The sequence below is a fragment of the Octopus sinensis genome, linkage group LG4 (assembly GCF_006345805.1).
Source record: "Octopus sinensis linkage group LG4, ASM634580v1, whole genome shotgun sequence".
NCBI lineage: Eukaryota > Metazoa > Mollusca > Cephalopoda > Octopoda > Octopodidae > Octopus > Octopus sinensis.
This window is the reverse complement of record NC_043000.1, coordinates 159191873-159214706: the sequence shown is the minus strand read 5'-3', so window position 1 is coordinate 159214706 and position 22834 is coordinate 159191873.

Here is a 22834-nt window from a genome sequence, read left to right as displayed (position 1 = left end):
CGAAGGAGGCGGCAGAGAAATTTTGGAAATCATTCTTGTAGACACGGATATGTATACATACGTGCTTTTGTCTTGTTTCCCGATAGAAACACAGGAATATATTTCCAAGAGAAGTATATGGCAATAAAATTTGTACAAAGTCGAAGGAGGGGATGGGCAAGGAGGAGAATAAAGGGAATCAGATGGTCTTAGAAATAATGATTACAACAACAACGACAACATCAACAACAATTACAACAACAACAGCAATGAAGATGATGCTGATAATAACGACAATGATGATAATGATGATAATGATGATGATGATGATGATGAGGCTGCTGCTGATGATGATGATGAAGATGATATTCTCCTTATTAGCCTCTTAGGTTTCATGAAAAGTTCGAGCATTGTACAGGACGGTGGAATGGTTACATAAATAAATATCAACAATGTAAAAAAAAAAAGCAAAGCTGGAAAGCATTCGAACAAGAAATTATTTTCTAGAAACGGGATAACTTCGAGTACTGCTTGAAGAAGCCCCACAAAACCATGGTCACCCTGAAAACTAGGGCAAACGTATCTTTCCTATTCTCCTGTCTCAAAATGTTGTTCAAAACATTTCTGCCATTTGTTCATATCTTCCAGTTTTTGTGTTGGTGTGGCTTTGTTTCTTTTTCCTTCCTTCCACTGGCAAATGTTTGCCGTTTCGGCCCATCACCGTCTTCTTCAACACACGACAGGTCTGAGTAGTTCCAAGCGAGACGAGAGGGGCATGTTATGTGTTCAGTATCCTTTTGCTTTGTTCTTTTTGTTTCGGGGTTTCCGTTACTGATGTTCTTGTTGATGTGGTGTCCCTCAAGGGCAGTGTTTCTTTAGGGGGACTATTTTATACACATACACACACGCGCATATATGTATATATCAAAGAAAGCAAAAAGAAAAATTAAATGCAAAAGGTTAAATGGATGTGTATGTGTAAAAGAATTCAGTACTCAGTATTTTGGCTACAATGGTTAAAGGTTAACAGTTTAATCATTTTTGATAGTGGTTTGTTTGGAGTTCTTGTATTTATGTGTATTATTGCATGTATATGTATTTTTATTTTGTGGGGAATTATATCCATACATATACGCGTGCGCATGTATAGTGGGAGAGAGAATGATGGGAGAGATGAAATAAAATTTCTTGTCTCTTGTTCAAAAGAGAAAATCTGTTTGCAATGATAACCATTCAGGTTTTGGATTAGTACACATACACACACACACACACGGGGCTGTAGTAGGAGACATTTAATGTCACACACTGGTGCTAAATCCTGAAACATATAGCTAAGAAGCAAAGTCCTTACCACACAGACAGGACTGTGTCTTACAACAAAACTTATAGAGAAAAAAAATAATAATCGGTAAATAAATAAACAGTTTCCGAAAAATTCTAATTAATAATTATTATTAATTTGCATTTTATGGATACCGCTTTTAGCGTAATAACCTGCAACAAATAAAAGTTGCTTTGGATCTTGTTAAATTTCTTTCCGATTTTTGCCAGGCATAGTTGAGATGTAGTTTGATTTTATAGTTTAACACCCAACTCGATTTCAGTGAGAAATAGTTTTTTTTTTCCTCGTTTTACCTTTATGTTTTTGTGCTATCACCTAATCTCTTCTAATATACCGCAAATGACTTATTTCCGCCAAAATCGGAGGTGGGTGGGCCCTCGGAATCCACCCTCACCTCGGAGTTTTTTTTCCACGTTTTTTTTTCGTGTGCTAGCAACTAATCTCGGCTCCTAGTATACTGCCAAATAGTTTCTTCCCCTTTGCAGCGTATTAAGTCATAAGAAAAGTGGCTGCGTTTTTATGCCTATTAACTGCTATTTCTAGCATACTAAACAACCACGTTGAGGACCGGTTACCTTTGAGTTTATCTAAAAGAGAGAGAAAAATGCTTTACACAACAAATTCCGATATAATCGTAATTTACACCATCTGAGACGTATACTCTTTTACTTGCTTTAGTCATTTGACTGTGGCCATGCTGGAGCACCGCCTTTTAGTCGATCAAATCGACCCCGGGACTTATTTTTTGTAAGCCCAGTACTTATTCTATCGGTCAAAAAAATGTCACTCGTAGGTTCCAGCGAGTTCCAGATTATCCATGTTTCAGAAAGTTACCACACACACACACACACACACACACACACACACAGAGACACGGACACACACACATACACACACACACACACAGAGACACGGACACACACACATACACACACACACACACAATATGTGTGTGTAAGTATATGCATGTCATCAGCATTATCATCATTTAACGTTTTCCATGCTGGCATGTGTTGGACGATTCGACAGGGGCCAACAAGCCAGGGGCTAAGTTTGTCACCCGTCTGGTTCGGCATAGTTTGGCATAATACACATTTTTATATTTTTATGATCTTATAGCCCTTGGTGCAAGTTGACTGGGAACCTGGGGCCCACCAAAATTGTTCCCAATTGCACTCCGCACCTCCTAAGGCCGTACCTGATCATGAAGTCCCAGATTCGATCTCACTGCGTAGACCTTAGACTTATTTTCATTTACCATAGCCCTTCGGGTTGAACTGTATTCTGTAAGTGCAAACAAGTTAACTGAAACAGTTTGGAAAACCGTCGGCGGTATTGTATTTGTAAGCCTCAAACGATGTAACCCTATCGCACAACGCATAGCATTGACTCTACCCGTGGATTAGCATAGGGGTGTACATAACACTAGTCAACTTAGCGACATGTATGATAATTCATTTAGCAAGTAATTCAATTGATTAAAGACTTGAGTACACATCGCCGGGAAAGGCAGAGTTTCATTAATTCATTGCCCTTATGTATTTTTATATCTCCAACAGTTACCGGTTTTTAATAGTTCATTAAGAATAAAGGAATAATGAGATGAAACTGAACTATGTCTTAAAGTTTTCATGGAAACAGTATGATTCGTTTTATGATGCTTTGGTTACAGCTCGTTAGCCGACGGTTTTAATATAAATGAGGGAAAAATGGTATCGATGCCAACAGGAAAAGCATTTATGAGAAACTTTTCTATTTTCAGTTCATGACACTATGCTTTAGACAGAGCGCATATACATAGAGTGTGGTTTGTTGTACACGAACACACAAATACACACACACACACACATACACACACACACACACAAACACACACACACAAACTCACACATACACACACATACTCACACACACGCACAAACACACATATAAACACAGATACACACATATGTACATATGTATAAATACATAGATAGTACTCATACTGTCATATATACAAATAAACATACGCATATATGTGTGTACGTACATGCGTGTGTGCGTGCATGCGTGTGTGCGTGTGTGTGTGTATGTGTGTGTATGTGTGTGTGTGTCTGTGTGTGTGTGTCTGTGTAAAGTAATGATGGCAATCAATATTTTGCAATAATTACGGAAAGATTTCTTTTGTTCAATGCGATAAGTAAAGCACAAAATGAAATCAACAAAAATTAGCAAAAAGAACTGTAAGCTGTAATTACATATTCATTACAATAAATAGCTACAGATATTATTTTTATCTGTTTCGTTGCTTCTGCTCATCATTATATTTTTGCTCTAAACATGATTTTTTTTTTGTTCCACTTACAATAAACATTATCCTAGTTGTTTTCGATAAAATTATTTTATAATTGTAAAGTGTTTATACTTATAATTACTCATTTCTTTAAAGTGATTTTATATTGTAATCTGAACGTTAATTTCGGTGAATTGTGACATATATATATAAATTGACGAAGCAAATTAAGTGTAAGTTAGTGATGTCTCGACTGTTTTCTTATACTGTTTTCCACACTACAGTGTGTATCATCAGTAAAGTCCTCATACGAATCACTTCATCTTTTAGCACACTGTTGGCGCATCATGTCACCATATGAGTTTTCTCCCCTATGGTAACAGAGCAGTGGTAGGGGAAACAGTTCTAGAATAAATGCATTGTGCTATGGGTCAAAGCTCTGCTGATGGAGGCGAAACGTTTCTTTTGATTTTTATGAGAATCTGACTGCTAGAAATAGAAACACATCCAGACAAGATTGGGACTGTTATATATATTTATTTCAATGTGTAGCTTACTTTAAATTTCTGCAGAACTTATAACGCATACTTATATTCAAACAAAATACACAAACATCTGTGAGTATACACACGCACACACATGAGAACACACATATTTATGAGCATGCCTGTATGAGTGTCTATGTTTTCAACCATTTTATCAAGCCTTGTGTGTGTATAACACACTCACAAACACACGAATGTGTAGATACTCTTTTAATCTTTTCAGTCATTTGACTGTGGCCATGCTGTAGCACCGCCTTCAGCCGAGCAAATCGACCCCAGGACTTATTCTTTTGTAAGCCTAGTACTTATTCTATCGGTCTATTTTGCCGAACCGCTAAGTTACAGGGACTTAAACACACCAGTATCGGTTGTCAAGCGATGTTGGGGGGGGGACAAACACAGACACACAAACATATACACACACACACATATATATATATATACATATATACGACGGGCTTCTTTCAGTTTCCGTCTACCAAATCCACTCACAAGTCTTTGGTCGGCCCGAGGCTATAGTAGAAGACACTTGCCCAAGGTACCACGCAGTGGGTATGAACCCGAAACCATGTGGTTGGTAACCAAGCTACTTACCACACAGCCACTCCTGCGCCTATATATATATGTATATATAAATTTATAATTAATTATTTATCATGATTAAGGGTACACGAAGTACCAATGTTGCTAGAAATAAGAATCGAAAAACACTCAAATAAGCCATCATTTCACTGAAAATGCAACAGGCTGACGAAAATATGTGGCCAGTAAGCATTATTGACAAAAAAGGTAAATTTATAAATTTATAATTTATTATTAATGCTTGCTGGCTACTAATATTATTATTATTATGATTATTAATAATAGTATCTTTATTTATTTGTTTAATTATACTCTCATACCGTTTGAAATTGGCGCTGACCTTTCAACGATCTGGACAGGTATGACGAAGCGAGCCTATATTTAACGCTTGGCTTTCAGCGAGACCTATTGATGAGAACTAAGGGAAATATCTCAAAGTTCGAAATCACGTGATATAGGTATATATTTGCAACTTTCAGCAGCAATGGTAAATTAAATTTCGGTCGTCCCTCGATTTTCGTCAGCCTGTTGTATTTTCAGTGAAATGGTGGCTTATTTGAGTATCTTTTGACTGTTATCTCTAGCAACACTGGTACTTCGTGTACCCTCAATTATAATTAATAATTAATTATAAATTTATAAATTTGCCTTTTTAGTTTTAATGCTTGTTGGCCACTTATATTATTATTGTTGTTATTATTTATCATTAATAATAATATCTTTGTATGTATATATCGTGGCACTCCTTCGTTCACGACGACGAGGGTTCCGGTTGATTCCAATCAACGGAACAGCCTACTCGTGAAATTAACGTGCAAGTGATTGAGCATTCCACAGACATGTATACCCTTAACGTAGTTCTCGGGGAGATTCAGAGTGACACAGAGTGTGACAAGGCTGCGCCCTTTGAAATACAGGTACAATAGAAAAAGGAAGAAAAAGTGTGAGAAAGTTGTGGTGAAAGAGTACAGCAGGGTTCACCGCCACCTCCTGCCGGAGCCTCGTGGAGCATTAGATGTTTTCGTTCAATAAACACTCACAACGCCCGGTCTGGGAATCGAAACCATGATCCTACCATCGCGAGTCCGCTGCCCTAATCACTGGGTCATTGCGCTTCCATCCATACATACATACATACATACACACACACACACACACACACACACATGTACACACACACATATACATAAACGTCTGTATATATTCAATGTGTGTGTGTGTGTATGTATGTATATGCGCATGTGTATATACGTCTGTGTAAAGGCATATACAAGGACACACACACAAACACATAGACACACAGGCATGCTCACATACACATATACCAGTGAGAATTTATTGGCAAAATAGTAATTTGAAGCAATTTAAGCATTCATTCGTAAATATAGGCCAGAAGGAAAGTATTTTCTTAAATTTCTCTTTCTTTTGGTTTCTCGCTGATACTGATCCTTGGATTTACAATGCTTATAAATCTAATTAAACACTATTTTGTTCCGTCAATGCATTGATTTCCAATACCCCTTCAATTTAAATCGTTGTTACCATTGCAACGGAACATGTACGAAAGAAAGCTAAATATCATTCTATACTTAGTGCGTTGGTCTATCCATCTTATTTGTTTTATTAGCAGCAATATAAAAAAGAAAGGTTAATAGTTTAATAAAGGTGTCGTTGAACAAAACCTATTCTGAGCTTGGCTTGTGACCAAGAAGCATCGAAGGTGTTCGTGATAACTTAGTTTATTGTCTCGAAAACATAACGGACATCTGTATCTTCCAGTGAGCGAGATTGAATTGTAATAGTTTTGCTCCAGGTCAGTCAAGATTGAGTAGACGCATGCATCAATAATTTTCCAGACCTGACTATCTCGTCGACTTGTGTACATTAAACCACACTATGCAGCATTTTCATTCGTTTATAGGACGTAAGAGTAATATTTTTAGGAAGGTTTTGTTGTTTCTAGCATGTCGAATGGTTAATTAGAGGCATTTTTATAGGTTGTTTAGGCTGCGGTGAGGCTTAATCGAGTACATATATAACCAAAAGCTTTCCACCCGTGACCATTCAATCGGTTTTGAATATTATAAATATTTTGTCCAATATTTCTACTTTTAGAGGACAGGATATAATTTTAAGGATTGGATGTTGTTTCTAGCAGTTCGAATGACCACGTAGAAGTTTCCTAACACTGATTCGGGGGAAGAGGGATTTTAACTGTTTAATTTATCCCGTAAAATCTGTAGAGACTGCGAAAGAGGCAATAAAAGAACTAAAGGAGGTATGTGAATGGACTGATATAACGAAAGTGTGGACTGTCAGTTAGAAAAGGGTACGAGTAATGTAGGAATGGTACGAGGAGGGACGAAGGCAAGTATGAAGATGGCTTAATCAAATTTATAAGAAGGCCCACGTCAGTTAAAAAAGAAGGAAATGGCAATGGCTTTATCAGATGAAGTAGGAATGATGAATTAGAATGCAAAGCATCCTGAATTAAGAATTTACAATTTGTCAGAAGGGTTGAGATACAGAGGGAACGGAAAGAAATTTATGGTGATCTGGGGCGAAAGAAAGACAAAACTGAATTAATCCTTTCTACTACAGGCTCAAGGCCTGAAATTTTGGTAGAATAGGGCTGGTCGATTATATCGACCCCAGTGCTCAACTGGTACATATTTCATCGACCTCTGAAAGAATGAAAGGCAAAGTTAGGTTCGGTAGAATTGAACTCAGAACGTAAAGATGGATGAAATATCGCTAAGCATTTTACCAGGGCATCACATTGAAGAATCTTCAGTCGAATGAATCGACCTCAGTACTCAATTTTTGAATCCAGGTCCCTATTATATTGGTCCCTGTTGTTGAACTGCTGGGTTACGATGACGTAAACACACCAGCACCGGTTGTCAAGCGGTGATAGGGGACAAACAGAGACGCAAAGACTCACACATAAAAATACGACAAGATGCTGAAAAGTTCCTGGCTTTGTGTAAAGGAAAATACAGGAGGATCAGTTAATCATGATTTTATTAAACACATTCCCCGCTCGGATTCACACTCGTATTGTAGTGGTCCTTCAGTTTTTCTAAACTCTACAAAGGAATTCGGAATGTTGGGCCCCCAGCCAGGTATTTCACGATACCCTTAAAGCCAGGAATATATACCCTCACCCTGGTGCATGTCACGGTCTGAAGGCTGTTGGTATCGTCTGTGGGTGGGGACTGGTTGATTGGGTGAATGAAAATATTTCTTGGACTGCGTGTAGAAGTAACTGAACGACACCTGCGAACAGTTAACACAACCTTGCTACTAAGTAGGTGGCCAGTCAAAATTAATCGAGTAAACGGAAAAGTACATATATATATACAGATATAAATACGTACCTACTTACATACATACATAAGTACGTACGTACATACATGCATACACTAATACATACACACACACATACCATAAAAATATGATTTATTTCTCATAAACATGTTAAGAAGAAAATGAAATATGTGATCTTTATAATACAAGATACGTAGAGAAACATATTACTCTTCGCGGTGAAATTAAATATAGGAAAGCTTCAAACTAATTATGTATCACATTTGGCTATATAAATGCTGCAATTTATCACATAATGCTATACATTAAAAGGAAAATATTACAATCTCTCAGACAGATTAGGCAGAAGCATTTATTATCTCTGAATTGAAGAATAAATATTCCATCTGTCACAATAAGGGAATGTATGGGTATATGGACTTGGGAATAACAGTTTATCACAGTAAAATTAAATCCATGCATCATTACACAGACATTTAGAATAACTTTAATATTGGTTTCTTATATAAGCGTAGCAGACTAACTGTAATTGCAAAGTAGTGCTATGTCCTCTATACGCAGATAAAATCGAACCGAAATATATTTTGTTTCCCGCTACTTCTATAAATATATAATGGGATTTAATTAACTAATCTTTGCATTAGTCTAATGAAAGAAACCAGATTTGATTCGTGAGAAAAACATATATTCTATTATCGACACAAAAATCCCAAGAGAGCTACATAACTGAATATAATGGTTCCAATGCGTTACCGACACTTCATTTACAGAGCATTTTTGAATTTTAGTGTTATCACTCTTTCCAGGCCCTCAAGATTTTATAGGTTGCTACTTTGATGATAAGAAGGAGTTCTTAGATTAAAGCTTTTGGGGGGAAAAAGATCCAGAGGAAATGTGAAATGTAGGGATTTAGCGATTGAGAAAGAAGGGAGACGGTGATGAGACAGTCAGACAGGGCGGGTTTGTATAATTGGCCCATAGAGGGATAACCGGCGACGCAGTAATCGTTATAATTGTCTCCAAAAAGAGACAGAAAATTGATACAGTGAATTTTGTGAGCTGCTAAACCAAATAGAATTTAATCATAAAATGTAGGGAGACACAACCAATCTGTGTGAAGTATTAATTTGATGCTACTTGTCTCGTATCTGATGTTTTAACGCTTTCTTCTCCGTTTACGTTATTCTAAGAGATGAATATACTTTGAAGTGGAAAGAAACTACGAGTGAAAGAGCTGATATTCTAGTTTCGATTTCCATTTGAAATTATCTTATCTTACAAGAATTTACTTTCCTATGGCTACTGAGAAATGTAGGTAAAACACAAAATACCTGTTGCGCAGAGTAAAATAAAACGAATCTAATAATTTGTAAAGAAATGAAATCTTGAAATCGTTTTATTGTCCAATGCAGATAACTTACAAGGCCACACTAATGCACATTTATAGGAGAGCGTTATATAAGATTGATTTTATCTTCGCAAGGTTTCGTATTTCATCAGTCCAGAAAAGAAGGAAAGCGATATCTAAGCAGCGCCAAAATTATTTAAACTCCAATAACAAGGCTATGAAAGAAAGGGCAGCACAGCATAGTTTTGTAGGTTTATGGCTATGATGCCGAAACCAAGACTCAGTCTTCGCAGTGGAAGATCCCAACCTCTCCAAGAGTATTACCGTGACGTACTGTGGCGTTTGCAGGTTCGTCGGAAAAGGATAGAATTGGATGCGCCCGGTAAGGGCCAACTCCACCATAACAAACACACCTGCTCACTAAGTACAGCATGTGCAGCACCCTTTGGCCAAGCACAACATTCTCCAGGTCCGACAAACATCACACTCCCCAGATTTCGTTCCTTGCGACTTTTTCCTCTTTCCAAAAATCAAACCCTACTTGAAACACGATTTCAAGACGTCGAGAAATCCGAGAGAATGCAGCTTCCCCAAAAAGGTGTTCCAGAAATGGTTCCATCTATGAAATTGACTCTAGATAAAGTGTGTGGCTTCAGAAGACTACTTCGAAGGTGATTAAAGGCCGAATTTGCATATATTTTTCTTTTTTATAGTACCTGCCCCAATACTTTATTGATCAGAAATCGTGCCTATATTTTTGTCGACGCAAAAAGGAAAAATAGAACTCAAAATATAAACATATATATTTGTATATATATATATATATATAGATATACATACAGGACGGGATACCTTCCTGGACCTGGATGGTAGGGTGATGTTCCTGGACGTAAATGGTAGCGTAGGTGGCGCCTTTAGACTGATGGCGGTTTATGCCCCAACAGGGGCTGGAAGGCTAGATTTCTTCAGGCGTCCAGAAACATTCTTGGAAAGGTCTTGTACTTTAGTACTAATGGGAGACTGGAATAGTATTTTGGACGTGCGGAAGGACTGTGTGGATTTAGTACATATAGAAGTGGGTTTAAAAGCCTCGAAAACCTGCTCAGGACTTTCCAACTTTCTGACAGGTACCGACTGGATGTCCCTGATGTGCCAGTATGAACATGGAACATCCACAGCGGGTCATCCATATCGTATTTAGATAGAGTATTAGTTAGGCTAGAGGATAGGGATAGCATAGGTTGTCGGCTACTCAGGTCACAAATTTGTGATATGCTCAGTCCATTTAGACAGGACCCGAAGACTGGGACCTGGTTACTGGAACTTGAATGCGTCCTTAGCGGCTCGCAAAGACTACAGGACCGTATTAGCGAACTAGTAAAGCGGCAGTTGATGGGGGCTATCGTCAACAACCGGTGGTAGACCGCTTTGAAGAGAGCGATCAGAGTAGAATCGATAGCGTTTAGCAAAGAGTTAGCAATAGAAAGAATAGATTAGAGGGAGAAATAGTTAGCAAACTAGAAGAGGCTATTAGTAAAGGCATCGTGACCGACGTGTTAGCGGCGAGAATGGCCGTTGACCATTTCTTTGAGGCGAAACACGAAGGGTGCATTGTCAGAGCTAATGCCCGTGCACTAAAACACGAAGGAACTAAAGCCATCCAATAGGCCCGAACAATAGAGACGCGACGTGGAAACAAAACCACGATCAAGTCTTTGATGGATCAGGATGGACGCGTGTTACTCGGTTCTGAGCAGATGTATGCGACTTTCCAGCAGTACTTAGTTCGGTTGTATGGAGAAGGTAACGGTCGACGACGGTAGAGGACTTTACTTCGTACCTAGACTGTCTATTACAGCTCTCGGTAACGGACGCGAGATTCTACGAAACGCCAATTACAGCTACGGAAATACGGGATGCAATGAGCGATTGCATAAATTGCAAATCGCCCGGTTGGATGGTCTGAACTACGAATTCAATGTTTTCATGTCAGATTTGTTTGGTAGCCTCTTGACAGATGTCTACAGTACTGACAACAGAATGGGAGAATTCCTAGTCCAGTTAGCAGGGTGTAGTAACACTGCTGAGACAGGACGCTGAAAATGGGGACGTGATAGTGAATGTTTGGCCCGTAACTCTGCTAAACACAGAGTTTAAGAGTGTGGTCAAAGTGTCAGCGAAAAGGTTGGGGCTTGTCGCTGGTGGTCTGGTCGGGGAGGCAGAAACGTGCGCAATCCCAAGCAGGCCTATCTACGACAACCGCCACTTTAAGCGAAGCACAGTAGAGAGGGCTGGGACTAAAACTGGCTTTGGTGGAGGCCTGATCAAATTAGATCAGCCGAAAGCTTTCGTTAGGGTAGACCACCACTACTTGGAAGCCGTTCTTACAATGGTTGATTTCGAACCCTTTTTTAGAGGCTAGACTGCTGCAATGCGCAGCGGCCTCTATTCGGTGGTGAAAGTAAATGGCTACATATCGGAACCTATTTCTTTATTACCCACAAGGGGCTAAACATAGAGGGGACAAACAAGGACATACATAGGTATTAAGTCGATTACATCGACCCCAGTGTGTAACTGGTACTTAATTTATCGACCCCGAAAGGATGAAAGGCAAAGTCGACCTCGGCGGAATTTGAACTCACAACGTAACGCAGACGAAATACCGCTAAGCATTTCGCCCGGCGTACTAACGATTCTGCCAGTTCGCCGCCTTATCGGAACCGTTTAGTATCGCACGTTCGGTCCGTCAGGGCTGCCCGCTGTCACCTCTTCTGTATGTGCAGGCTCTCTAACCAATGCTGCAGAGATTGGAACAGGTCAGAGGCCTCCCTTTCGAAACTGGACTCAAGAGGGCAGTATCTGCATATGGGGACAACGTCACCGTCATGTTGTCGGACGCATGTCGTTTCCAAATTTCTGGCATAGGGAATTTACAATTTGTCAGAAGGGTTGAGACATAGAGGGAACGGAAATAAATTTATAGTGCTGTGAGACGTCATGGTGCTGTTTTTCTCACAGACGGTGCTCAACTGAGTATGGTCAGTTGGGCACCGTAGCCGACAAAATAAAAAATAATGCACATGTGCGAAGTTAAAAATATGAAATTGCGACAATTTACCGATCGCAACTTGTATATATATTTGTGTGTAATTATGCATGCGTATACGCCTATGTGTAATTATTTATGCACATACACAAAAGTTTGATTTGTTTGTGATTTTGTGTCTGTGTCAATATATGTAGATATAAACATTCAATCTCATCCATACATCACACAACACACACTAAATCATCTGCAAGCAGGCAAACGTACACAAATACTCCCACACGTATAGATAGAGAGATTGATAGAAGCTATGATTGACCGATACAGCAACGGACGTTAGATGGTCGAGATCTGCAACAGCTGATTGACAGGAAATGTCTGCATACAGTTTCAATTCGGACACTTTGGCGTTGTGCCACGACAGAGAACAATAGATATTTTGAGTCTCTTCATAGTATAAATATTTTAATGCATTCTATGTTCTGCAGTACTCAAGTGGATAGTTTTAAGAAAATACACCACCTATGTCGGATGAGTTTGTTGAATTCTAAGTCTCCCTGAACAATGTGAAATATCAGCATTAAGCCAGGAAAAGTACCACAAACTGGAATTTCATTATAAATTGCTAGATTTACTTTGCAAATGAGTTATTGTTTTTTACCGACGTTTTTCAATGACATCAAAGGTCTTGTATTCTTAAAAAAAAACATAATACTCTATTTTATTAAAATCGTACTCTGGTTTTCAAATTTGTATTGTATTTCGTTTATACAATATTTCAAAATGACTTCAAACACCATTTAAATAGATATAATGTATCGGACACACACAGACACACACAGACACACCACACACACACACACACACACACACACACACACACACACACACACCACACACACACACACACACAGAGGCACACACACAGGCACACACACACAGGCACACACAGACAGGCACACACACATACACACACATACACACACACACATATACCCCCACACACAAAGGAACGGATTATATCCGATGAAATTGGTTCGATCAAAGTGGACTATTTTCAAACGTTGTGCTTTATACATAATAGAAGTGCATAGTTATATATATATATATTATATATATATATATTATATATATATATATATAATATATATATATCTGTGTGTATGTTATATATATCTGTGTGTATGTATATATATATATATATTATATATATCTGTGTGTATGTATATATATATATATATATCTGTGTGTACGTATATATATATATATATATATATATATCTGTGTGTATGTATATATATATATATATATTATATATATCTGTGTGTATGTATATATATTATATATATATATATATATATATATATATATATATCTGTGTGTACGTATATATATATATATATATATATATATATATCTGTGTGTATGTATATATATATATATATATATATATATTTAATTTAGCGCAACGGTTGTTTCAAACTCGGGTCATTGAACTTACATACATACACATACATACACACATAATATATATGTATATATATATATATGTGAATGTATTTAGACATATACATATATTCATATAGATATTTGAAATTTATGAGAACTACTGAATATACTTTTTGAAGTGTACACGTAATGTTTTTAAAAAATTATTTAAAAAAATATTGTTATGAAATCTATTATACGGTTGTTACTAACCTTTTGGGGGAAGAGTTTCTTTTTCTAGTGTGTGAGCGCTTTCGTTTAATATTTTCAGATGCACGTACTCTTAAAGAGGAAGTTATTTTGTGGTAATGATAGTATTAATTATTTCCGGTTTTAGTCATAAATATTCTTTTACCATTGTTTCTTATATCGGTTTAATTTGGGATATAGAATTCTTACAAAGTATTCTTCTTTTGCCTTTCGTAGTTGTACATTTTCATCGTTTATTCTGTAAAATGGGAATACTTAACATTTTCCTTTGCATAAATATCTAGGTGTTCACTGCATGAGACACCCCTAAGAGATGAATCCCTAATTTGTTGTTTTATGCACATTTATGCGGTTGGCCAGGTTTCTTCCTCTCTCCGCAATGTAGTTTTCATTGCATTGTAGGCATGTGATGCAGCAGATGAAGGGTTTTTTTTTTTGCAATTCATGTTAGCCTTTACTTTTAATACATTCCCATTCTTGAGTCTTTTGGGTTGTCCCTTGCTGAATTAATTCGCATGTCCAACAACGGGGCACACACTCACATACACACACATACACACACACACACACACACACACACACACACACACACACACACACACAAACATACACACACATACAGACACACACACATATTCACAAGCACGCGTGCGCACATGTACACACAGCTATATGTACGTATGTATACAAATGCAAATATATATATTCCTCTAGATGATAATATTTAGGTATAAAGGAAAGGGGACATGACAAGATGGAGAGCCTAGTATGTGAAATAGAGAGAAACATCATTTTAAAACAGTTGTCAGTGTCTTCGAATTTTCATCATGTAAAACTTTTCAGTCTGGCCGAAACGTTTAGCTACTCTAAAGGTTAGCAACACATCCATGCATACTTAAATACATGCATACATATATTCATACATACATACATACATACATACATACATACATACATACATACATACATACATACATACATACATACATAACAGGCCACATATTGTTGTTTTGACAGACAACGAAAAGCACGTACCTTCATAGAGGTGACCTGTCCTACTAATGTAAATATCTTTTAGGAATCAAAAAGAAAGAAGATATCAATGGAGAACTGATTCGAAACTTCCCTCTTCTATAACCAGATCACATATTCACACTTGTATCAATTATGAGTAGTTTTATGCATTAAAGCTTAAGTGACAATTTGGATAAGCTAACTCGCATATTATAAAAACAATTTGTAAGCTGAACAATACAAATATGCAAGACATTCCTCAAGTTCAAGATGTGAATTTGTTTTTGTTATTTCTATTCTAACGATGGTGCGTTGTAACTGTTAGAAACAAGCTCTTTCCCTAGTGGAAGGTTTCAGAAAATGAAATATAGAATACATAAATACATATATGCATATATCCATATATATTATACACTAGCAGAGATATCCGGCATTGCACGGGACTAAAATGGCATAGTTTTTTTTATTGTTTTACTTGTTTCGGTTATGTGACTGCAGCCATGCTGGAGCACCGCCTTTACTCGAAGAAATCGACCCCAGGATCTATTCTTTGTAAGCTTAGTACTTGTTTCATCGGAGTGTTTTGCCAAACGGCTAAGACATAGGGACGCAAACAGCAACATCGTTTGTCAAGCGATGATAGGGTTACAAACACAGACAGATACACACACACACACACACACAAACACACACACACACACACACACACACACACACACACATATATATATATATAAATATATATTCATAGAAATATACATGTATAAATATATATATACATGCATATAAATGTGTCTGTATATGAATGTGTATATACATACATACATATACATATATATATATATACAGAATATAGAGAAAATGGGTAGGTAATTGGTAATTAATAAACTATTATTTATCAAGTATAAAATATGACAACATCTCTGACAGCTGTTTTGATTCAGTAATCTTTAGATAATTAATTTATAAAATTAAAATCATAATAAGATTAATCTCTTCAGAGATAGTAAAGATATACCGATTAGAAATATATGTTGAGATAACGGTTGCAAACCGTTAAATGATAGCAAATATACAAAAAGAGCCGGTTATAGAAGGCATCAATCCAACATAGGGAGGAAGGGAGTGTTTATTTTTGTGTCTTAAAGTGAGAAAACTAGAGATTAATATCATATCATAGAGTATTGGGAAGGAGTAAAAGAAAAAATAAATAATAATGTCATATAATATCATACCTATAATACTGCGTTACAAAATAAATTATATATATATATCTACGCACGCACACACACACACATATAAACATACACATATATATATATAAGGTAAACTTACTTGGCAATGGATGCTTTGCGTTCAATAAGATAATAATATAAATAATATATGTATATCTATATCTATATATCTCTCTATATATGCATATGTACATACTTACATATATATGTATATACACATGCAAATATGTGTACAGGACATCATAAAACGTAAACAACATGAAATACGAAATACGAAAATATGGAAAGCGAACGTTTTTGCGAACAACGAAAGAAACAAATGGAAAACAAGTCAAGAAACATAAAGAACGACCTTCCATCAGTTGTCGGTTGTTTATCTTCTCCACATTTCGAGCAATTACGACAAGATGAGTCTTTGATTAAACGGTTGCTCCCACAAAGCAAAATCAAAGTTTGGATTTTCGGAGGTCAAAGTTGATAACAAAAGCAGGACAGTGAAAACAAAGAGTAAGGGCTACTAAGCCATAACAAGGTGAGGTGGCGAAGGCTGGAGGAACAAGCTTTGACAGGAGAAAAGATAGGAGAGGAGGCAGACAAGAAAGTGTGTGATCTGCGTGGCAGATCAAAAGGAAAGAAAGAAGTTCAAGTTACGGAAAGAAAGATGGCCGATGGTCACGGGTGAGCAACGACAGAGTAAAGGAGGAAGAGTGAGAAAGAAAGAGAGAGAGAGAGAAAGAGAGAGGGACAGATAGAGAACGGCGAAGGAGAGGTTCTGTACTTATATATGCATGTGTATATACATATATATGTATATATGTACAAATGTGTATGTATATATATATAAATAAATATATATATATATATATATATATATATATATATATATAGGTATGTATATCTATATATATATGTATGTGTATCTATATATATATGTATGTATATCTATATATATATATGTATGTATATTAATATATATATATGTATGTATATCTATATATATATGTATGTATATCTATATATATATGTATGTATATCTATATAATATATGTATATCTACATATATATATACATATATATACATATATTACATATATATATATATATATATATGTATATCTACATATATATATACATATATATACATATATATATATATATGCATGTATATCTATATATATATGTGTGTGTATATCTGTATATATATAATGTATGTATATCTACATATATATATACATATATATATACATATATATATATATATATATATATATATATATACATATATATATACATATATATATATATATATATATATATATATATACGAGAAAGAAGCAACAAGAATGGATTAGTTTTTAGTACAATTGTTTCATACAAAGACAGGCTTTATTACAAGTTGCAAAAATTACAGCAGATAAAAGTGTCCCGTACTCATCAGCTAAAATACATATGAGTTCTCCAAACATCTTAGTGGGTGAGGTTATACTCATGAAGTATTGGAGATAATTTCATTAAAGGCAGATTTAGGTTGCAAACAGATTTCCAAAGTTCCTTAATGATGATGCACAGTCTTATCACAGATTCTTAAAAGCTTATTAGCTTCACAGAGAAGATGAATTAATCCGTAGTGTAGATTTGAATTTCCAGAGATATGAGGAGGATGATGCACAGACCTATCACAGGTTTTTAAAAGCTTATTAGCTTCACAGAAAAGGTGAATTAATCCGTTGTGTAGATTTAAATTTCCAGAGATATGAGGAGGAATTTCATACTCACAGACGATGAATTTATCCATTGTTAATCCACAATCATTTCATGCTATATGATAAGGTATTTGTCACATTACTGTTCTCCACGCAAAACTGCTATGTTATGATTTCTAAAAGCTGAAGGAATTTTTTTGTGGAGCAAAGAAAAGAAAAGAAAAAGAAAAGAGACAAGGAAAAAAGAAAAAGAAAAAGGAAAAGAAGAAAAAGGAAAAGAAAAAGAAAAAAGAAAAAAGAGAAACGGGGAGAAGAAAAGAAAAAGAAAAAGAAAAAGTGAAAGAAGGGAGAAAAGAAAAGACGCCTATATATATATATATAATATATATATATATATATATATTAATATATATATATATAATATATATATATAATCCACAATAGAATCCACAACTTGAAAATAATTGGTTATTTCCTATTGCAATTTTGACATTAGGGACTTAAGTGATCCATCCGTCTCGTTAGGGGAATATTCCTGTAAATAGAAATCAAGAAAAAACTTTATCCTGGGGTTAACATGTATCACGATCCTCAAGAGGAAGGTATGAACATCTGACTACAACTTCAAGCTATGTATTCAAATGCGATGCACAGCGTTTATGAGAAATTAGCGTTAAATTTGAGCCACCGATATGATTTGGGATAGTTAATTAGTTAAAACGTAAAGTAAAAATACATCACGGAGGATATATTATAAACAGTTAAAATTATTAATGAATATTCAATGGCCAAACATGTTATCATAAAATACCTAGAAGAATAATTTTTATATGATCAAGTCACAATTATAACTAAGAGGGTTTTGATTTCTATGTACAAGAATATTCCTCTGACAAGACGAATAGATCCCTTAATAGGTCCCTAACTTCGAAATTGCTATTGAGAATTAACAAGTTATTTTCAAGTTGTGGATTCTATTTGTCATGTTGCCCACAGAGAGATTTTATAGTGAAGAGAAATAACATGAGTGATTTTACTGACTTTATAGTAGTTTTGACTGCTATTTCTAAACATGTTAGGGTTTTGAAACCCTCTTAGTTATAATTGTAACTTGTTCATAATTATAAACACTATTCTGCTATGTATTTTATGATAACATGTTTGGCCATAACATGTTTGACTTTGCGGTGGCTCGAATTTATCGGTCTTTTCTCATAATCACTGTGCATGGTATTTGGATTCATAAATAGAAGCTGTAGATAGAGTCTGAGACATTTCTCTTGCCGGCCGGGATACATATTAGCCCCAGAGTAAGGTCTTGTTTTGATTTCTATGTACAGGAATATTCCCCTGACGAGAAGAATGTGTCCCTAACGTCGAAATTGCAATAAGGAATTAACCATTTATTTTCTGGTTGTGGATTCTATTTGTCATGTCTATTTATAGTGAAGAGATATATGAGTGATTTAAATAGATTTATTGCTGTTTTGACTGCTATTTCTAAACATGGTTTTGAAATCCTCTTTGTTATAATTGTGACGCGTTCATAATCATAAACATTCTTCCATATATTTTATAAGATGTTTGATAACATGAATAATTTTAATTGTTTATAATATATCCTCCGTAATGTATTTTTACATTACTTTTTAACTATATGTGTGTGTGTATGTGTATGTGTGTGTGTATGTGTATGTGTGTGCGTGTGTGTGTATGCAGGTATGTATATGAGATAATAGTTTCAGTATTAATATAGTGGAAGTATTAAATTGAAAGTATTATCTTACATTACAATAGAGATGTTATTGTTTCACATTTGACACGTAATATTGAGATAGTGTAAGAGAGAAGAGATTGCTCCAGGCTCGTATTAGGAAAGAAGTTGAACATTTTTTTGGCCTATGACACTGCATGGACACTAAGTAAGGCATGTATAGAATTCGAATGAAATCGGTTATGTAGTTCTCGAGTTTTAGTGATGCACACATACAGACACATAGAGAGAAGACAGACACAGACAGATACATGCATGCCTACCAAAAACCTACCTACCTACCTACATACCTACCTACCTACATACCTACCTACATACCTACATACCTACATACATACATACATTCATACATACATACTTACACACGTATACACATTTTTCACCATCTTAACTGTAATGTTCTCTCATTATAGTTTTCTAACACCTTCAAGTGATGTGTTCGTAGTTTCAAATTGAAATCATTATAAATTTGAACGACAGTCTTTTACAGTCATCCATCTTTTAACAGACCAATATGGTAAGCCTTTTCTAATAAGGTGTACTTTTGTTCTGTTCGTTTTTAATATGAATTTTAATTTTGTCACATTGACACCGTAGGTATATTTATGGATGGATGTATATTTATGGCATACAAATATATATCATATATGCTTACAGCTTGAAAGCGAGAAAAGAAGATAATTGCATTTAAATAAGCAAAACACCTATGTGATTTATTAGGAAATGCTTAGCGTGCAGGTCTATGAAAAAATGCATGATTGTACAAGTGTTATTCAATTTTATAATAATTGTACTTTATAACCACGAACACATTACTAGGAGGTATTAGGGAGCTATAATGAGAAACCATTACAGAGTTATGATGATTAACTGTCATTTTGTTTCTTTTCGGGCCTTCGAGAGGCTAATTTAACGAATTATATCCTAAACATTGAATTGTTGAGCGTAATTAGAGTATAATAGCAGGCAATGTTGCTAACAAAATAAAGGATTAGACGGAGATGCCGTCCTGAGGCTAAAAACAACAGTAACACAGTCATCTATAAGGCCGCCACATTTAGTTGGCATATATATATATATATACACATATATGTACATAAACACGTGTATATATATATATATATATATATATATATATATATATATATATATATATATATATATATATATATATATTATATATATAATATATATATATATATGTATGTATGTATGTATGTATGTATGTATGTGTTTGAAATTATATCGTAATGATTGTGAAGTGATACTATATTATAAATGCGAAATAGTGAGGGTATATTAAAACACGGACAGCAAATCTAACCATATTGCTTCCTTTACTTTCTCATTATGTATCCATATTTCAAAATCTTTACGCATACATATGCAAGCAGACACACGCGTACGCGTATATATATATATGTATACAAATGTTGCATGACCATAGTTGAAAGTATCAGTCCAGACGGCTCAGGACAAATGTCCTCCAGGGTACGAGCATAGTTTTCTGTCCTTGGTTTGAAAATTCTCAGAGTCCACCTGGCCATTCGCCTGCGCATTGTCACCATCTTGGTGATATGCACGTGAAACAAGGCGTTGTTGTTCGTATCAATCCTCAGATCCCTTTTCATGACTGGGATTGCCGCTCCTTTTGATCCAAAGTATCGTTGTTGCAGTTTGTTAGCACAAGCTAGCCGATAGCGAAGGGCTTGGAATTTCCCTGCAAAGGAATTTTCCACAAAGGAAACCGAATTAATTTGAATGCAGAATGTAGAATATTCATTAAATTTACATATACATACATAAATATATATACATGTATACATACATACATATACATACATATATATATAAATATATATATATGTATATATATATAATATATATATATATACACATATATGTACATAAACACGTGTATATATATATATATGTATGTATGTATGTATGTATGTATGTATGTATGTATGTATATAGTTATAGTTATGCTTATGTAAATTTAATGAATATTCTACATTCTGCATTCAAATTAATTCGGTTTCCATTATGGGAATGGCCTTCTTAACCACTGTATCGAGATATCTATGTCATTGGCCATTCTAAGCTATTCTCTTTGCTCGTTTTGGGCTTTATCTTTCATTTATATGTATCTATGTGTGTTGTCTGCCGAAGTAAAGGTAGGGTAGTTTTTGTGCTGATTGCTTATTTAGGCAGAAACATAATTTTTCAGTTGTTGTCCTATTGTTAGCAGACAATGAAGTTGTCTTTTCTTTCGTAGCAAATCAATTTTGGAGAAGTTTTGATTCTTGAGATTATCTGCTGTTCTCATTTGCTGTTGGTACTATTTGCCACAAAGCAAATTGTCTGCCGCTTCTAGAATTGGAGATATATTTAAGAATAGAAAGACTTAGATGCCATATTAGATGCCACTTAGAGGCGCAGGAGTGGCTGTGTGGTAAGTAGCTTGCTAACCAACCACATGGTTCCGGGTTCAGTCCCACTGCGTGACATCTTGGGCAAGTGTCTTCTGCTATAACCCCGGGCCGACCAATGCCTTGTGAGTGGATTTGTTAGACGGAAACTGAAAGAAGCCTGTCGTGTATATATATATATATATATATATATATATATATATATATATATATATATATATATGTGTGTGTGTGTGTGTGTTGTGTGTGTGTGTATGTGTTTGTGTGTCTGTGTTTGTCCCCCTAGCGTTGCTTGACAACCGATGCTGGTGTGTTTACGTCCCCGTCACTTAGCGGTTCGGCAAAAGAGACCGATAGAATAAGTACTGGGCTTACAAAGAATAAGTCCCGGGGTCGATTTGCTCGACTAAAAGGCGGTGCTCCAGCATGGCCGCAGTCAAATGACTGAAACAAGTAAAAGAGTAAAAGAGTAAAGAGTATATATAAATGGGCTGAAGAAATCAACATGCATCTTATTGTAGATAAATTCCA